The sequence below is a fragment of the Canis lupus genome, chromosome 2 (genome assembly GCF_003254725.2).
Source record: "Canis lupus dingo isolate Sandy chromosome 2, ASM325472v2, whole genome shotgun sequence".
In the NCBI taxonomy this organism is placed as follows: Eukaryota; Metazoa; Chordata; class Mammalia; order Carnivora; family Canidae; genus Canis; species Canis lupus.
In genome coordinates, this window is record NC_064244.1 from 53,793,843 (window position 1) to 53,808,773 (window position 14,931).

The following is a 14,931-nucleotide window of genomic DNA, read 5'->3' on the forward strand; positions in this document are numbered from 1 at the left end:
ACGGAGCACAAAGCCGGAGGTGGGGCTCCATCCCAGAACCCCAAGATCATGACCTGAGCCAAAGCCAGACACGTAACCCCCGCTGGGCCCCCCCGGGCACCCCTGTTCCTCTTGACTTCTATGCAAGTAGAGTATTACTTGGCACGTCTGCTTCCCCTTTACTTTTCTGTCAAACCCTGGACGTAGGTGCCTCAGGTTCCCGTAGTTCCTCAGCAGGCCTCCATCAGACCTCTCTCTTACCCAGAAGCCTTCAGAGGATCGGCCAACTGTCTCCCGGTGGCATGAGAGCACTACCGTGCTAGGGCTGCCGCGTACCTGTCCAGCCTCCTCTTTCACTATCCCCTCCATGACCTCAGCATCCATCCACACGTGGCTCCCACGGGCCCCCGTGCCTTCAGCACCCTCCCTAAATGCCCTGTCTCAGTCTTTCGAGTTCTGGACACCTTTCAGAGCTCTTCCCAACGCCCCCTCCTCTGTGAGGGCTTTCCTTAGACTCCTAGTTGTCTGAGCCTCCTCCCATCTCAAAATCCCCACTTTGTAATCCTGCCAAGACTCTATAATTACTCCATGCACCGGTCTGTTTCTCAGCACAGGATCAAGAACCCTCCGAAGTCTTGCTTTCATGTAGAACCTTCCAGGATGCTTGTTCTGTAGACTACGCTTTAGGAAAGACAACGGGAAGCAACGGAACCAGATCCTAGGTGGGTTCACCCACATCCATGTCACTGTGGCGTGAGCTTTGCTTTCTGGCAGGGTGAATCTAGGAGGCCTGTGTAGACTGTGAGGCAGGGGGTGAGTCCCCAACGCAGGCCACTGGCCATGGTCATGCTCCAGTCCACCAGGCTGATCACCAAGTCCAAGGAAACAGCCGGGCCAAGATGGCTTTCAATGTGATAAAACTCAATCTGGTCATTAAGGCCACAGGTTGGAGACATGATGGGTGAAAAGGGATAAATCTATGACTAGAGGCAAATCATATTATTTCTTCTCATTTTCCTTCTCCCTTCCTACCTTCTTTCTGCAGACGAATATTTCTGCCAAGTGGTTAAGAGCACTTGGCCCAAGGCCTTGCAGCTCACCTGGATTCTCGGGTTTATCACATTTCCCTGCTTAATTACTGTTATCAACTTCCCAGATTTTTGTAAACTCAACACACTGAATAATGAGGTTAATAAAACCGGTGAACTCCTTTGCCATGTACACAGACTATTTCTATAAAAATGCCAAATGTATTATTAGCTCAGATGTAATCATCTTTTCTTGCTTCTTATAAATTTTTCCTAATCAACCTATTGGCTTTCCAGTGAGGGCTTTATTTACTCAGTGTTAGATTTCAATTCCCCTGGACTTGATTAGAGTCTATATATTTATAGCTTCTAACATTTCTGCACCAAGTAACTTCCCCAGTGAGTGAATATGCATCTGGAACTTAACAAATCAGACAGGCCCGAAGCCCCCAGCAGAAGTACCGACTAGCTCTGGCCAACCCGGGACGCTGGGACAGCCACATTACCTAAAAAAGCTTCCTGTGGATTCTTAGCTTGTAGGGTTGCCAGAGGACTAAATAACACAAAATGTTCAAATATTGGTTATTTTGAAATAAATAGAGGTCTTTAAAATCGCACCTGTTGGGGTGGCCCAGTGGTTTAGTGCCACCTTCAGCCCAGGGTGTGATCCTGGAGACCTGGGATCGAGTCCCACGTTGGGCTCCCTGCATGGAGCCTGCTTCTCCCTCTGCTTGTGTCTCTGCCCCCCCCCCCTCTGTCTCTCATGAATAAATAAATAAAATCTTTAAAAATAATATAGACCTATTCATTTAACAGACATTTACTGAGGGTTCCTATGGGCCAGATTGTACACAAACAGCAAGGATACAAACTGTCTTAGCCAGATATCATTCCTGGACCCGTCTCCTGAAGTTAATGTACTAACGAGGGGAGACCATGAAATGGCTTTTTTTTTTTTTTTTATTATTTATGATAGTCACAGAGAGAAAGAGAGAGGCAGAGACACAGGCAGAGGGAGAAGCAGGCTCCATGCACCAGGAGCCCGACGTGGGATTCGATCCTGGGTCTCCAGGATCGCGCCCTGGGCCAAAGGCAGGCGCTCAACCGCTGCGCCACCCAGGGATCCCTGAAATGGCTTTTTATACAGTTTTCAGGAACATAGAAGAATTAGCAGTAGGTGAGGTTACGTCAGAGGAAATAGGCTCAAGTTTATTTAGAGCGCAAATGAACCCTAGAGGCAAAAGATACCTTTTGCTCTCATGTGGGCTACAAACTGACCCTGAAAAATAGCCAATCCTTTGGAGTGGACCCCTGGATACTCTTGAACACCATGCCAAGAAAGTAAAGACGAGCAACACTGAAGGTCAAAAAATGGGGTTGTGGAAAAGTGGAGCAAGGATAAGTCAAGGTTTATTTCAGGGAGAAAAATCAGCGATGACCACATGTGCTGGGCTTAAGGCAAGATCCAAACACAGAGCCCGCAGGAACTCTCTAGGGTGGCTTGAAATGTACGGAGTCGGCCCGGTTCTGCAGAACCGTGGCCCGCACGGGAGCCTGGAACTGTGTACCTTGCTTACTCTCTCTGCCAGCGGGCTGTGACCCACATTCTAGAAATAATTTTCCAATATGGGCTGGCTGGCAGGGAAACGGCACTAACTTCCATGACAACCTCATCACCAAGGCGTACCGGGGACTTGGTCACATCCAGCGCTGGATCCTGTCTAGTGAAAAATGAGGTTAAGAGAAACAAGCCCCACTGCCCAAGGCTTGCAGAAGGCGTCGAGTTGGTAGCAGGTGAGATGCTCTCCGTATCCCCTGGAACTACAGATGACATCTCTGAAGCGCCTACTACGTGCTCGATGCTGTGCTAAGTGCCTGTTGTTGTTTTTTTTTTTTTAAAGATTTATTTATTTATGATAGACCTAGAAAGAGAGAGAGAGAGGGAGGCAGAGACACAGGCAGAGGGAGAAGCAGGCTCCATGCCGGGAGCCTGACACGGGACTCGATCCCGGGACTCCAGGATCGTGCCCTAGGCCAAAGGCAGGCGCTAAACCGCTGAGCCACCCAGGGATTCCCCGTACCTGGTTTTTCATGTTATTCACTGCTCATTATGAAGTGGGTACTATGATCACCCCGTTTTAGGGATTGCACAGCAAGGTTAGAGAACCGGCCCAGGGGCATGTTAGCGGCCGAGTCCAAGAACCTGAATAGGCTCAGGACCTCTGTAACCTCTGAGCTGCAGGGAGCCGCGGTCCCTTCCGAGGGTACATCGCCCACGGAGGGATGAAAGAGGCACTGCCTCCACGCCCATCCGGCCACTCGCGCTACCCACTTGGACTTCTCTGTGATCAGGTCATCAATGTGCTTGAAATACCGTGTGGGAAAAAAAATTAATCAATTCTCCCTCCCAAAGTAGAGCCACAGCTGGAAGAAGCAGGTGAGGAAGGTGGATCAGAAGCCAAACCAAAGAGGAACAAAAACCCGGGCAGAGGCAGCCGGCGTCGGAGGAGCAGGGTTCGGCCCCCAGCCGGCTTGACGCCCAGCCCGGGAGCCTAACGTGGGGGTAGAGGGCAGGAGGACCCGGGCTGACCTTGGAATTACGGGGTCACAGGGGATGCTGAGGAAATGTGCTCAGGGGCCAAGGTTGGGGAGAACGAGGTACAACGTGACTTCAGGGCCAAGAGGCTGGAGACGCAGAAAGGACGGGGCACAACCAGAGTCCGAGAACACGTCGGCCAGCACTGTGCAGGTAGGCCAGCCTCCCTCCAGCCCGATCCCATAGCCCGGCTCCCGGCTAACCCAAACTCCTATTTTTGGGCAACTTATTGCTGTTGTTACCCTATATCTATAAAGGGACTTTTTCCAGAGCGCCTGGGTGGCTCAGGCGGCTAAGGCTCCGCATTCAGCTCAGGTCATGATCTCTGGGTCCTAGGATCGAACCCCACATCGGGCCCCTCAGCTTTTAGGGGAGGCTGCTTCTCCCTCTGCCCCTCCCCTTCACTCCCCTTGCTCCTCTCACCCACATGCATGTGTGCACTCTATCAAATAAAAAAATACAATCTTTAAAAAAAAAGATACTTTCATTGGAAAGCTCTGAGAAGGCATAGGGATTGGTCAAGGTTAGTATCCAAAAGGTGGTTCCTCTCACCGCCCTTGCCTTCATTCTCCTCTAACATACATTCCCGGGGCAGTCCCACGTGGGGGGCAGGTAGGGAACTGGGGCAGCATGGTGTCCTGCTCGCACCTGTCATTGATACCACGTAGGGGGTTTCACTGGAGGAAGAGCTAGAGGGCTCCAGGCCGAGGGTTAGAGACCAGCGGGTGCATCTGCAGGGATGGTTCCTCCTGGTTGGGGCTCCGGATGCCAGGAGGCAGATTAACACCGAGGGGCCCTGTTCTAGGCCCTGAGTAGCACCCGGGCCTCCCTGACCCCGTCCCCTAGGTAAGCCTGCAGGAGCATCACTGACCTGGTGTGTTTATGCTCCAGACTCCCCCGGGACCACTGGACTGCCTGTAATGTGTGCGCCCACATCTCTCCTCTGGTCCCTGTGTATCAGCTGTGCGCTGCCTGGATCGGGTGAGCCAGTGTGGATAACAGTGAGAAGCATGAGCTCTGGAGCCCGTCGAATCCCAATCCGTGTGGCCGCGATGTCACTGCCCCCCAGCCTCCGTTTTCCCATTTGGAGGATGGATCAACGAGAGCATCCACTGCACCATTCCACCGCCGCCTACTGCCTCGCCTTACTTCACATCGGGCTCCCCCTCCGTGTTCCTCAGACGCAGGGCAGCGGCCCTTCTCTCCGCTTCTCCAGCGCACCAAGCTCCTGTCGCCTCGGGAGCTCCGGGAAGCCTCTCCTCCCAGGGATGCCACAGGCTGGCTCCCTGGTGCGCCGCACATCTCTCCCAACCAGGACCCCGGGGAAAGGTCATCTTGGCCAGATGGTCACGGGTACCTTCTCCCCCCAAATCAAGTTTCCTTCTTTACTCTGATCTATTATTGTCACAAAATTCGCTGCCCTTCCAAGTCCCCTTGTTCACCCATTTTTTTTGCACCGGCTCAGTAAGAATGTTCCTTATCTCCGTGTCTGAACTTGCACCCTAGACCTCCCCTCGCCCCCTTTCCTTGGTATCTATGGCATAACGCACTGTATAATTTACTTATTTCTTTAGTTTATCGTCTCTTCCCCACTACAACGTCGCTCTGCGGGGGCAGGTATTTTTGCTTGTCTGGGTCACTGCTGCATTCCTAGCACACGCCTGGCACATAATAGGTGATCAATGACATTTATTGCATGGAAAAATTTGTCTGTTCAGCTCTGTCTCCCTGGAAGGGATGCACCCCCAGGCACTTCATCCTCACCCAGTTTCCTGTTGCATCTCAGCGATAATTATACAACGGCACCTGAGAAGTATCTGCTGGGCGCATGAGCGGCACCTCCCTTATAGAGGTATGTGAAGAGTAAAATGAGAGCATCCTCATAAACTTGGCATAAGTGCCATGCACATAGTAGGGGTTGGGTAAAAATTCAGATATAAATCACTACTAGAAGTTGCGCTTCTGGCACAGGGCCTGAACAACCCTTCGTGCTTTCTTGAGCATCTTTCAGAGCCAGGGGCTCCTCATATTTGTGCCCTGAGAGGTTGCATCTGCTTCTGGCTCACTAGGTTTGGGCGGGGATGGGGCCCTCAGACTTCATCCTGGTTTAGGAAAAACTCTCTTTATTAGTCTTTCGTGGAAAAAAACACAAAACAAAAAAACAAAAGCTCCCCCCCCCAAAAAAAACACAAAACTTTTCGTTGAGTCAACCAGGCTCAGCTGACAAGTGCTTATGATTAGGTGACCGTCAAGGTTAGTGTCCAGGTTTGAGCGTCTTGAACCAGCCAGAAGCCCCTTATCCCTTAGGAACGCGACTGGCTTTCAGTTCGGGACATATCCAGCAGGAATGTACTCGTGTTAGACACACTCGGGTTTTCGGATGGTGTTTGCCACCCGTTTCTACCTGCCGGGGGTTTGGTTGCAGGGAAGGGCTACGTGTTTGCAGGGACTGCCCGCAGCGGGGAAGGCGGCCTGCAGGAGGGCCCACAGCCGCAGGCAGGGTGTGCAGGACTTTCTCAGAGGAGACAAAGCCCGGGTTCAGGCGTAGTGTCCTTCTGGGTCACGGTTGTGCAGGATGTTCCTTGAGGTCTGAAGGCCATGTTCCAGGGCTCAGCCTCCAGTTTAGGAAACTTTTCTGATACAATAGACACAGTGTATCCCAAAAGGGAGTTTAACGATTTGATGACCCTATAATGGAGGTAAAGTGGGCGTGGCAGCCTTTGAAAACCACCTTTCAGCTGAGTTTTAAGTATTTGTTGGGGGGCACCTGGGTGGTTGAGCGTCTGCCTTGGGCTCAGGTCATGACCCCAGTGTCCTGGGATTGAGCCCCACATGGGGGTGGGGGGTGGTCCCTGCTTAGCGGGGAGTGTGCTTCTCCCTCTGCCTGTCTCCCCAGTAGTGCGCTCTCTCTCCCTCTCAATAATTTTTTTTTTTTTCATGAGAGACACAGAGAGAGAGAGACCCAGGCAGAGGGAGAAGCAGGCTCCATGCAGGGAGCCCGACATGGGACTTGATCCTGGGACCCCGGGGGACGCCCTGAGCTGAAAGCAGACGCCCCACCACTGAGCCCCCCGGGTGTCCCGTAAATAAAAATCTTTTAAATAAAAGTACTTGTCGGGACCTCAAAGGGCCCATCGAGCTGTCGGTGCATGCCAAACCCCGGAGCTCATGGGCTGCCCGTGGTCCTATTCCCCCGGCCGCGGCCCCTCTCGAGCCCAGGGCCAGGCCCAGCTCCCCGCAGGCTGCCTGCAGCCGGCCCGGCGCCACGCACAGCGCCCTGTGGAGCTTGGAAAACACGAGGGAGCCACGTGGGCACCCTGGCCGGCCCGCTGCTGCCCGGGGGATGGCCGGGAAGGGACGGAGCCCCCCTGCGGCAGTGCCCCGCTGACCGTGGGACCACCTTCCAAGACCTTCGTGGACCCCGAGGCCCGGACGGCACTTGCCGGACTGAGATGAAGTTTAATTCATAAATTAATCAGACTAAGGGATTCATGACAGTAGCTAATAGCTAAATAGAACCATTGCAATAATATACTGTAACAAGGTTCTGGGAACCTTTCCTAGGTACTCACCACTCCTGCAGATGCGAGGCGAGGAAATGGGCCGTGACCTGGGGTCAGCCCACTTGTGACCTCCTGATGATCGGAGCCAACGGGGCTCACCTGCTTCTGAACATGGTTGGCACAGGTGACTGACACGGGAAAGGCCAGACTGCAGAGAAAGCGAGACTGCTGCATTCTTCTGGAATCCAGACCCAAAGGCCAGAGGCTGGCCCTCCCCTGCCCGTCACCATCCAGAGACCTCAGGGCTCCGGGGAAGGACTGGCTGGCCCCTCGCAGGTGGGCCCCCGTGGCCTAAAGCGAAGGCCAGCACCCAGCTGCCTTTCAGTCCTTGTCACATTGGCTAATTATTATAGCTTTGCCTCAAAAGTTTTCTCCTTGCTCAAACCCAAAACCCCAACAATTCCTTCTACTTGCGTGCCGTCCTGGGGTTACCACTGCCAAGGAGGATGCGAGGTGAATTACGTTTCTATTTCTGGGAGCAAGTAAGAAGATGTGAGAAATGTTGCAATCACCAACCATGAAAATGCTGTTACATACATTTATTTCATCTGAAAAGAAATGTTCGTGGCTGTTTGCCATCTAAACACTTAGACGTAACATTCCATATTCCGCGAACACATTCTTGGGGCCTGATAGAACTCAAATAACAACCTTCTCTTTGGAAATATCTTAAAAATAATAACAAAATGAATTCAAAAACAGAAAATGTAACCAAAGAATGAACACAAAGCATGAATGACAGTTTTAGAAGTAGCCTTTTAAAATTGGTTTAAAAAAAATAAAATTGGTTTAAGGTGTTATTCATTTGTAACCACCTTACAAAACAATAGGGCTAGATATAAACTCTAGTACAAGCCGAGTTCACAAGTTCAAGAATAAATTTTTATTTTTTAATTTTTAAAAAAGATTTTGTCTATTTAGAGAGCTAAGAATGGGGGCTGGGGAAGGGAGACAATGTCTAGCCGACTCCTTCCCCAGCACAGAGCCCATCACAGGGCTCCAATCCCACGACCCCAGAGATGACGACCTGAGCTGAAATCAATAGTTGGTTTCTCAACCAACTGAGCCACCAGGTGCCCCCAGAAGTTAAATTTTTGAAGATTAAGTAGTGAAGTTCAAATTCTCTTTAAGTAGAAACTTCTGAAACTCCTATTGTAATTCCTCTTTCCCTATTCCAGTTGTTTGAATTTGTCTTAATTATGGCATTTCAAAGATTTCTCAACATAAAATCTACAGGTGGTGCCTGGCCTAGGTTATTTCAATTTATGATTTTTTTTTATTTTACAATGGTACGAGAGCAATACATGTTCAGTAGACACTGTATTTCAGATTTTGAATTTTGATCTTTTTCTGGGCTGGTGATATGCGGTGGATACTCACTCATGATGGAGCGAGCTCAGCTCCCTCAGCCATGTGAACACAAAGGTAAACGACCAATACACTGACAACCGCTCTATTTTTCACTCTCAGTACGGTATTCGATAATTTACATGAGATGTTCAGAGCTTTATTATAAAATAGGCTTTGTGCTATGTGATTTTGCCCTGTTGCAGGCTAAGGTAAATGTTCTGATCAAATTTAAGGTAGGCCGGGTTAAGCTATGATGTTTTATAGGGTAGGTATGTTTGTTTTTTTTTAAGATTTTATTTATTTATTCATGAGAGATACAGGGAGAGATGCAGAGACACAGGCAGAGGGAGAAGCAGGCCCCATGCAGGGACCCCGATGCAGAACTTGATCCCAGGACCCCGGGGTCACACCCTGAGCCAAAGGCAGGTGCCCAACTGCTGAGCCCCCCAGGTGCCCCTGTAGGGTAGGTATATTACATGCATTTCCAGCTTACAATATTTTCAACCCATGATGGGTTTTTCAGGGCATGACCCCGTCACTTACGTCAAGGAAGATCTGTAACGGTAGATATATGGTTTTATTTGACTCGAATTATAAATTGGTGTGTTTGGGCTATTTATTGCCACATATAGCAAAGCTTCCTCTATACCAAACTCAGTTATCCTGAAGTCTCAGAGAAACAGGGGTTAGCTCAGCATGAGAAACACAATTGAGAGAGGCCTCTGGTTAACCAAATAAATATTGGCAAATCCATACCCCAAGGCTCATGCGCTTGATTCAAGAGAGAGCTCAGGAGCTGTTTTTGGCCTACTTCACTTACTATTCTAAACTTACAGGTGAAAAACTACATAAAAAAGGAGGAGGCCACAGAGACGTCTTCAAGGTCATAACATTACCAGCATCAGTGAGTGATTGGCCTCCAGTCCATCAGCAGTGAAGGAGGCAAACAAACCAAGAATGAGGGAGTAAAATCCCTACATGAAGTACATACTGACAATTTATTACAGGGACAAGATCCCAACAGCTGTCACTGTAGTTCAGTCAATGTTCACAGTAATGACCCTGAGTCACCAAAGAAAGTAAATTAGGTTCAGAACAGTCTGTAAGAGGGGAGGAAAATGTTAGGCAAATAGAAAATTAAATTATTTGGATTTATTCATTTGTCTAGCAAATCTTTACTGAATGTATTTATTTACATGCAGATGCTGTAGGGACATCTTGTGTCCTCAGGTCTTGGGGACACATGGATACTGAGACAGCAGTTCCTGCTTTCAAGAAATTTGTGTTCTAAGTCAGAGGTTTCAAAGCGTGGTCAAGGAAGCCCTAAAGGTCAATGACACACCCTTCCAGGGGATCTTCATGGTCAGACTACATTTTCTGTAATATTAGGATGGCATTTCCTTCCCCCCGCCCCCACTGTATTGGCATTTGCACTTCGGGTACAAAAGTAATGATGGATAAAACTTAGTGTGAATTCCTTAACATTAATCAAGGCAGTGGCCCCGAACTTACTAGTGATCATTATATCGTTCGCCCCCATGCACAGAAGAGCATGCCAGTTTGACTGCAGGACATCCTTGAGAAAGCAGGAAAAATGATTAAGTTTTATTGAATTTCAACCTGAAGTTTACATCTTTTTAATATTCTGTGTAATGAGATAGGTACACATAAAGCACTTGGGCTGCATACTGAAGTATGATGGTTGTCTAGAGGAAAAACATTTGTGTGATTGAGTTGCAAGCTGAACTAGCCACTTTTTTTCACAGAACGCAGTTTTTTATTAAAAGAATGATTGACAAATTGTGGTCATTTGGCAGACGTTTTCTCAAAAAAAAAAAAAAAAAAAAGAACAAAGTGAGCTTGTCCTTTCAAGGAGAACAACCGACAGTATTTAGAGCCAATACTACAATTTGAGCTTTCAGATGAATCTTAGAGTTTTGGAAAACAAGAGCTTGTAGCTTCCCAATAATTAAAGACTTCTCTGGTGAGGAGGATAGTGATATTAACAAATTTACTTTTTGATATTATACGGTGAATTGTCAAATTGGAATGACATACATAGCTAGGCAAATCAATCTTTCCCAAATTATCAGATTGTATGATGTCACAAAGTCATGCATTGAGAAAAGATCCTTTCGAAGGGACAAATAGACCAATGGGTTTTAATGTTAGAAAATACAGAAAGTTCACTGATTTCTTTCAGATTACACATTGGAAATGAACTTTAGGAATCTACCACTTGTCAAGTTTTAGCATAGTATTAAGAAGAATATCCTTGAAAAGGCTATTAAAATATCCCTCCTTCTCTGACAGTCTCTGAGACTGGACTTTCCTCTTTCAACCCAAAACGATTTATTGCAACATGTTGAATGCAAAGGCAGATATGAGAGTCCATTGCAAAAATGTAAACCAATGCTACTTTTCTCTCTGAAATTTTTGTTTTGAAAAATACATTTTCATTAAAATGTGTCTTTGATGTTGACACGTAATGCATGTGTATTGTTATTTTAAGGGAATCAGTAACTATGAACTTTGGGAATTTCCTAATGGCTGGTTCATGAAAATAAAAGTCGTTTGAGGGAGGTAGAGAATAGTTTGTGATGATGTAGGTTGTTCTGATTCTATAATCATCTCAATCAAATAAGTATATATCATTTCAATAAGGTAACTTAGTAAAGGGTGAAAAATTGACTCTGGTCTCAAGTATACGTGATACGACTGGTGACAGGCAAGCTGGAAACGGTGCCTGGTATACTGTACCTGTTCACAGGAAGTCTGAAAAAAAACCACCTTAATAAGTTTTCACAAATATGTGATTACAAGTTGTAATCTATATTCCGTGATATCTCTAGACTTAAGCCGAAAGATCTTTTTTCATGTTTAAAACAATTCTAATGAGATGTCTAAAGTTTGATTTGAATTTGAAACAATACAAGTTGCAGTTTGAAGCCTTATATTCTTTATAAATACTCGATTTCCACCCAGATCAGTGATAGTTATCTCACCAACTTGGGTTATCTCCAACAGTGATCTTTCTTTACGAGTGACATAGATGGTAATATGAATTTCTTCCTGTCTTGAAGGCCTCTTTGTCATGTTTACCTTATGGCCATGGTTTCCTGATTTTCCTTTTTTTTTTTTTTTTCTTTTTTAGTGTCTTCCCACAACACTAAAGAAAACCTTTAAATCGATGCCCTGGAGAACTCCCCCAGGAGTTTGATGTTGGCAGATGCCCAGGCAGGCAGGCATGTGTCCTGAAGGCCGGGGCAGGTAATCAGCCACTCTAAGAGGTATGTCTTTAGTCAAAGCCCCTGTGTTTATCCCATGGGCATTCATGAGCTGGAATAGACCTTCTGAGAATGATTTTTTTCTCTTTCTGGAAGGGGTTCAGAAGAAGCAGAAACAAATATTTACAGCTTAGAGGTCAGGCCTAGTACGACTGGTATCTGGGAGTAGAAAGCCACCCGCGATCACGTCATGGCAACCTTCGGATGACAGGCTACTGTTACGTGTTACAGAATTAGGAGTCGCTGTCAGGAGAACGCAGTGGCAAGGTCATGTTGCTGTACTTCACGAACTTTATCCAAGTGGCCCTATTTAGTTTGGAGATGTTTGCAGGGCGCTCCGGAGCACATTTTTGGCAGGGATCATATCTATTGACTTCGGTTCGCTGCATATACGTTGCTTTATCAGTATGCCATTTGCATTATATGTTGTTAGTTATTTTGTGGCTCCTGAGAACTCTGAAGGACAAGATAATACAACCACGGGTGGATTATACTTTGACATTTTTTTTACAGTATATTACATTTTAAGGCACTATCACAAACAACAGAAAAGCAGCAAAACTAGGTCAACGCAGTGAAACTAATTTAAAACTAGAATTGATTTTGTAACTATGGATACCACCTATATCTCCCAGAAGATTCTAAAATAAATTAGACATGTAAATACGCCATATCCCTAGCAACTGTCTGACACCAACGTGTTCATAATGAGTGGTGTATGAGTAAATGAACAGATGACTAAACTCTCTCACACAGAACCGACAGATATCTACAGTTTTCAAATGAGGAAATCGAGACACAATGAGGTGAGGTCGCTTGTCGGACACAGAGTGAAAGAACACTGGGCCTGGGCTTCGACCATAGGCTCACTTGATTAACGTCTACACCACACTTTAATGGTATATAAACCAAGTTTGAGGGATCATTTATATTTAGGTAGTGGGACATCCTCCCATCCAATATGTTGATTAAATACTTAGTGATTGTTTGTTGGGTGAGAAGAAGTCAGATGCACAGCCCTGGTCTGGCCTCCCGGCTGTCAGTAATCACTCCCTGCATCATGTCACTGGGGGTGGCCGGGGTCCCCGGGGGAAATTGCCAGGGCTCAGACACTAGCTCGGTGGGTTTCGTGTTAGGATGAGCCCCCAGGTAGCACCTTCTTGCACCCCCCCCATACCCCGTGCCACGGCCTCCATGATCAATGCCTTCTGAAGTCCCCAATGCTCAACAGGCAGTGGAGGTTTCTGTTTACTGCAGGAGCGCACGCGGCTTCAGGGGCTGGGACATGAGGATTTGGTTGGGTTTCCTCAAGGTCACAATGACACGTGTCGGTGGTGGTCCAAGAGAGCTTCCTGCATGGGTCCTGCCCTCCGGGGGCGGAGGCCTGGCATCGGGGGACGATGTCCCCGAAGCCTGCTGCGGACCCCAAGGCTCGACAAATGCCTGGTGCTCGGGGACTGTTCTCAGTCGGGGCCTCATCCCACACTCTGTTGTCCCTCGAAACTTCTCGGGCCGTGTCCTCTCGGGTGGCCAGCTTCTCACTCCCCGCTGCGGATGGGGGAAGGGTGTTCAGGGCCCTCGGGCTGCTGCTTCCTTCCACGTGCCATCTGTGCGGCCTCACCATTCTCTCAGCGGCTTTCTGTCCAGTGGACCTGGCTAAAGAATGTTTAAAATGCCCATTTCTCCATTTTCCCTGCTCTTTCCTATCTGCCCTTCTCCTCCCTGGAAAGTAAGCTTTATGCGGGTTAGAGACCAAGCTTGTGTTTCTCAGCACTGTCGCTTAGGAACTGCACTAGGACCTGGTATGCGGCGGGTGCTTGTTAAAGGGTCATGGACTAAATGATGGGATGAGTAACCAAATAAATGACCTCTTTTTTTTTTTTTTTTTTTTTTTGGTGTGTGTGCTGATATCACAGCTGGAGTTGTTTTCTTTCAATCTTATTATCTGGAGATGATTGCTGTTTTTCCCGATCCTCTTTAAAAAGTGCTCTCTCACAGAAAGAATCCGTCTCAAAGCAGCTAATCCATAAGCAGCTGTGGGATTCTAAACAAAACCAAGCTCCTTTCAGAAATGGTGGAACTTGGGGCGCCTGGTGGCTCAGAGGGTGAGCGTCTGCCTTGGGCTCAGGGCTTGACCCCGAGGTCCTGGGATCAAGTCCTGCATCAGGCTCCCTGCAGGGAGCCTGCTCCTCCCTCTGCCTGGGTCTCTGCCTCTCTCTGTGTTTCTCATGAATAAGTAAAAACTTAAAATAAAAATGGTAGAACTCGAAATCAGATACTTGCTGACCGTAGGAATTGAGAGAAGGTGCCCATAGTTTTCTTTATTGCTAATGGAAATCCCAGTGGATTTCAGATGTTCCTGATCCAGCTTCAACCTATTTAGAGAAGGAATACCACGTACCCTGACTGTGCTCTTGGGAAGCACAGAGGTGAGAAGTGCTGAATCAGGCAGCTCGGGAGGCTGTCCCAGTCCTTGGCCTGTTCTCAATCGTCATCACCCCTCCCATAATGTGGGATGGAATTGGGGCACAGTCATCTAAGACACCAGGCCCTGTAGGAGCTTTCCAGAAGGAATTACACAAGGAATCTACCTCCCAAAGTGCCCAACACCTGTGTTGGTTTCCTACCTGCTGCTGCAATAAACTGCCACCACTTTGGGGCTTTAAAACAGCATAAAATTAATATTTTACAGTTCTAGGGACTGCAAGTCCTAACATCAAGGTGTCAGCAGTTTCGTTCCTTCTGGAGGCCCTAGGGGAGAATCCATTTCCTTGCCTTTTCTGGCTTCTAGAGACTGCCCACAGTCCTTGGCTCATGGCCCTTCCTTCACTTTCAAAGCAACCTGTGTACTTCCAATCTCCATCTCTGTCTTTCCACTCATCACATCTCTCTTCCTGCACATCTCTAACTCAGACACTCCTATGTCCCTCTCATAAAGACTTCTGGGGTTCCATTGGGCCCACCCAGGTAATCCAGGATAATCTCCCCATTTAAAAAATCCTTATTAACCATAACTGCAAAGTCTCTTTTGCCAGATAAAGTAACATATTCACAAATTCCAGGGATTATGGCGTGAACCCCTCCAGGGGCAATAATTCTGCCCCCCCCCCACTCCCCCCCCCCTTTCT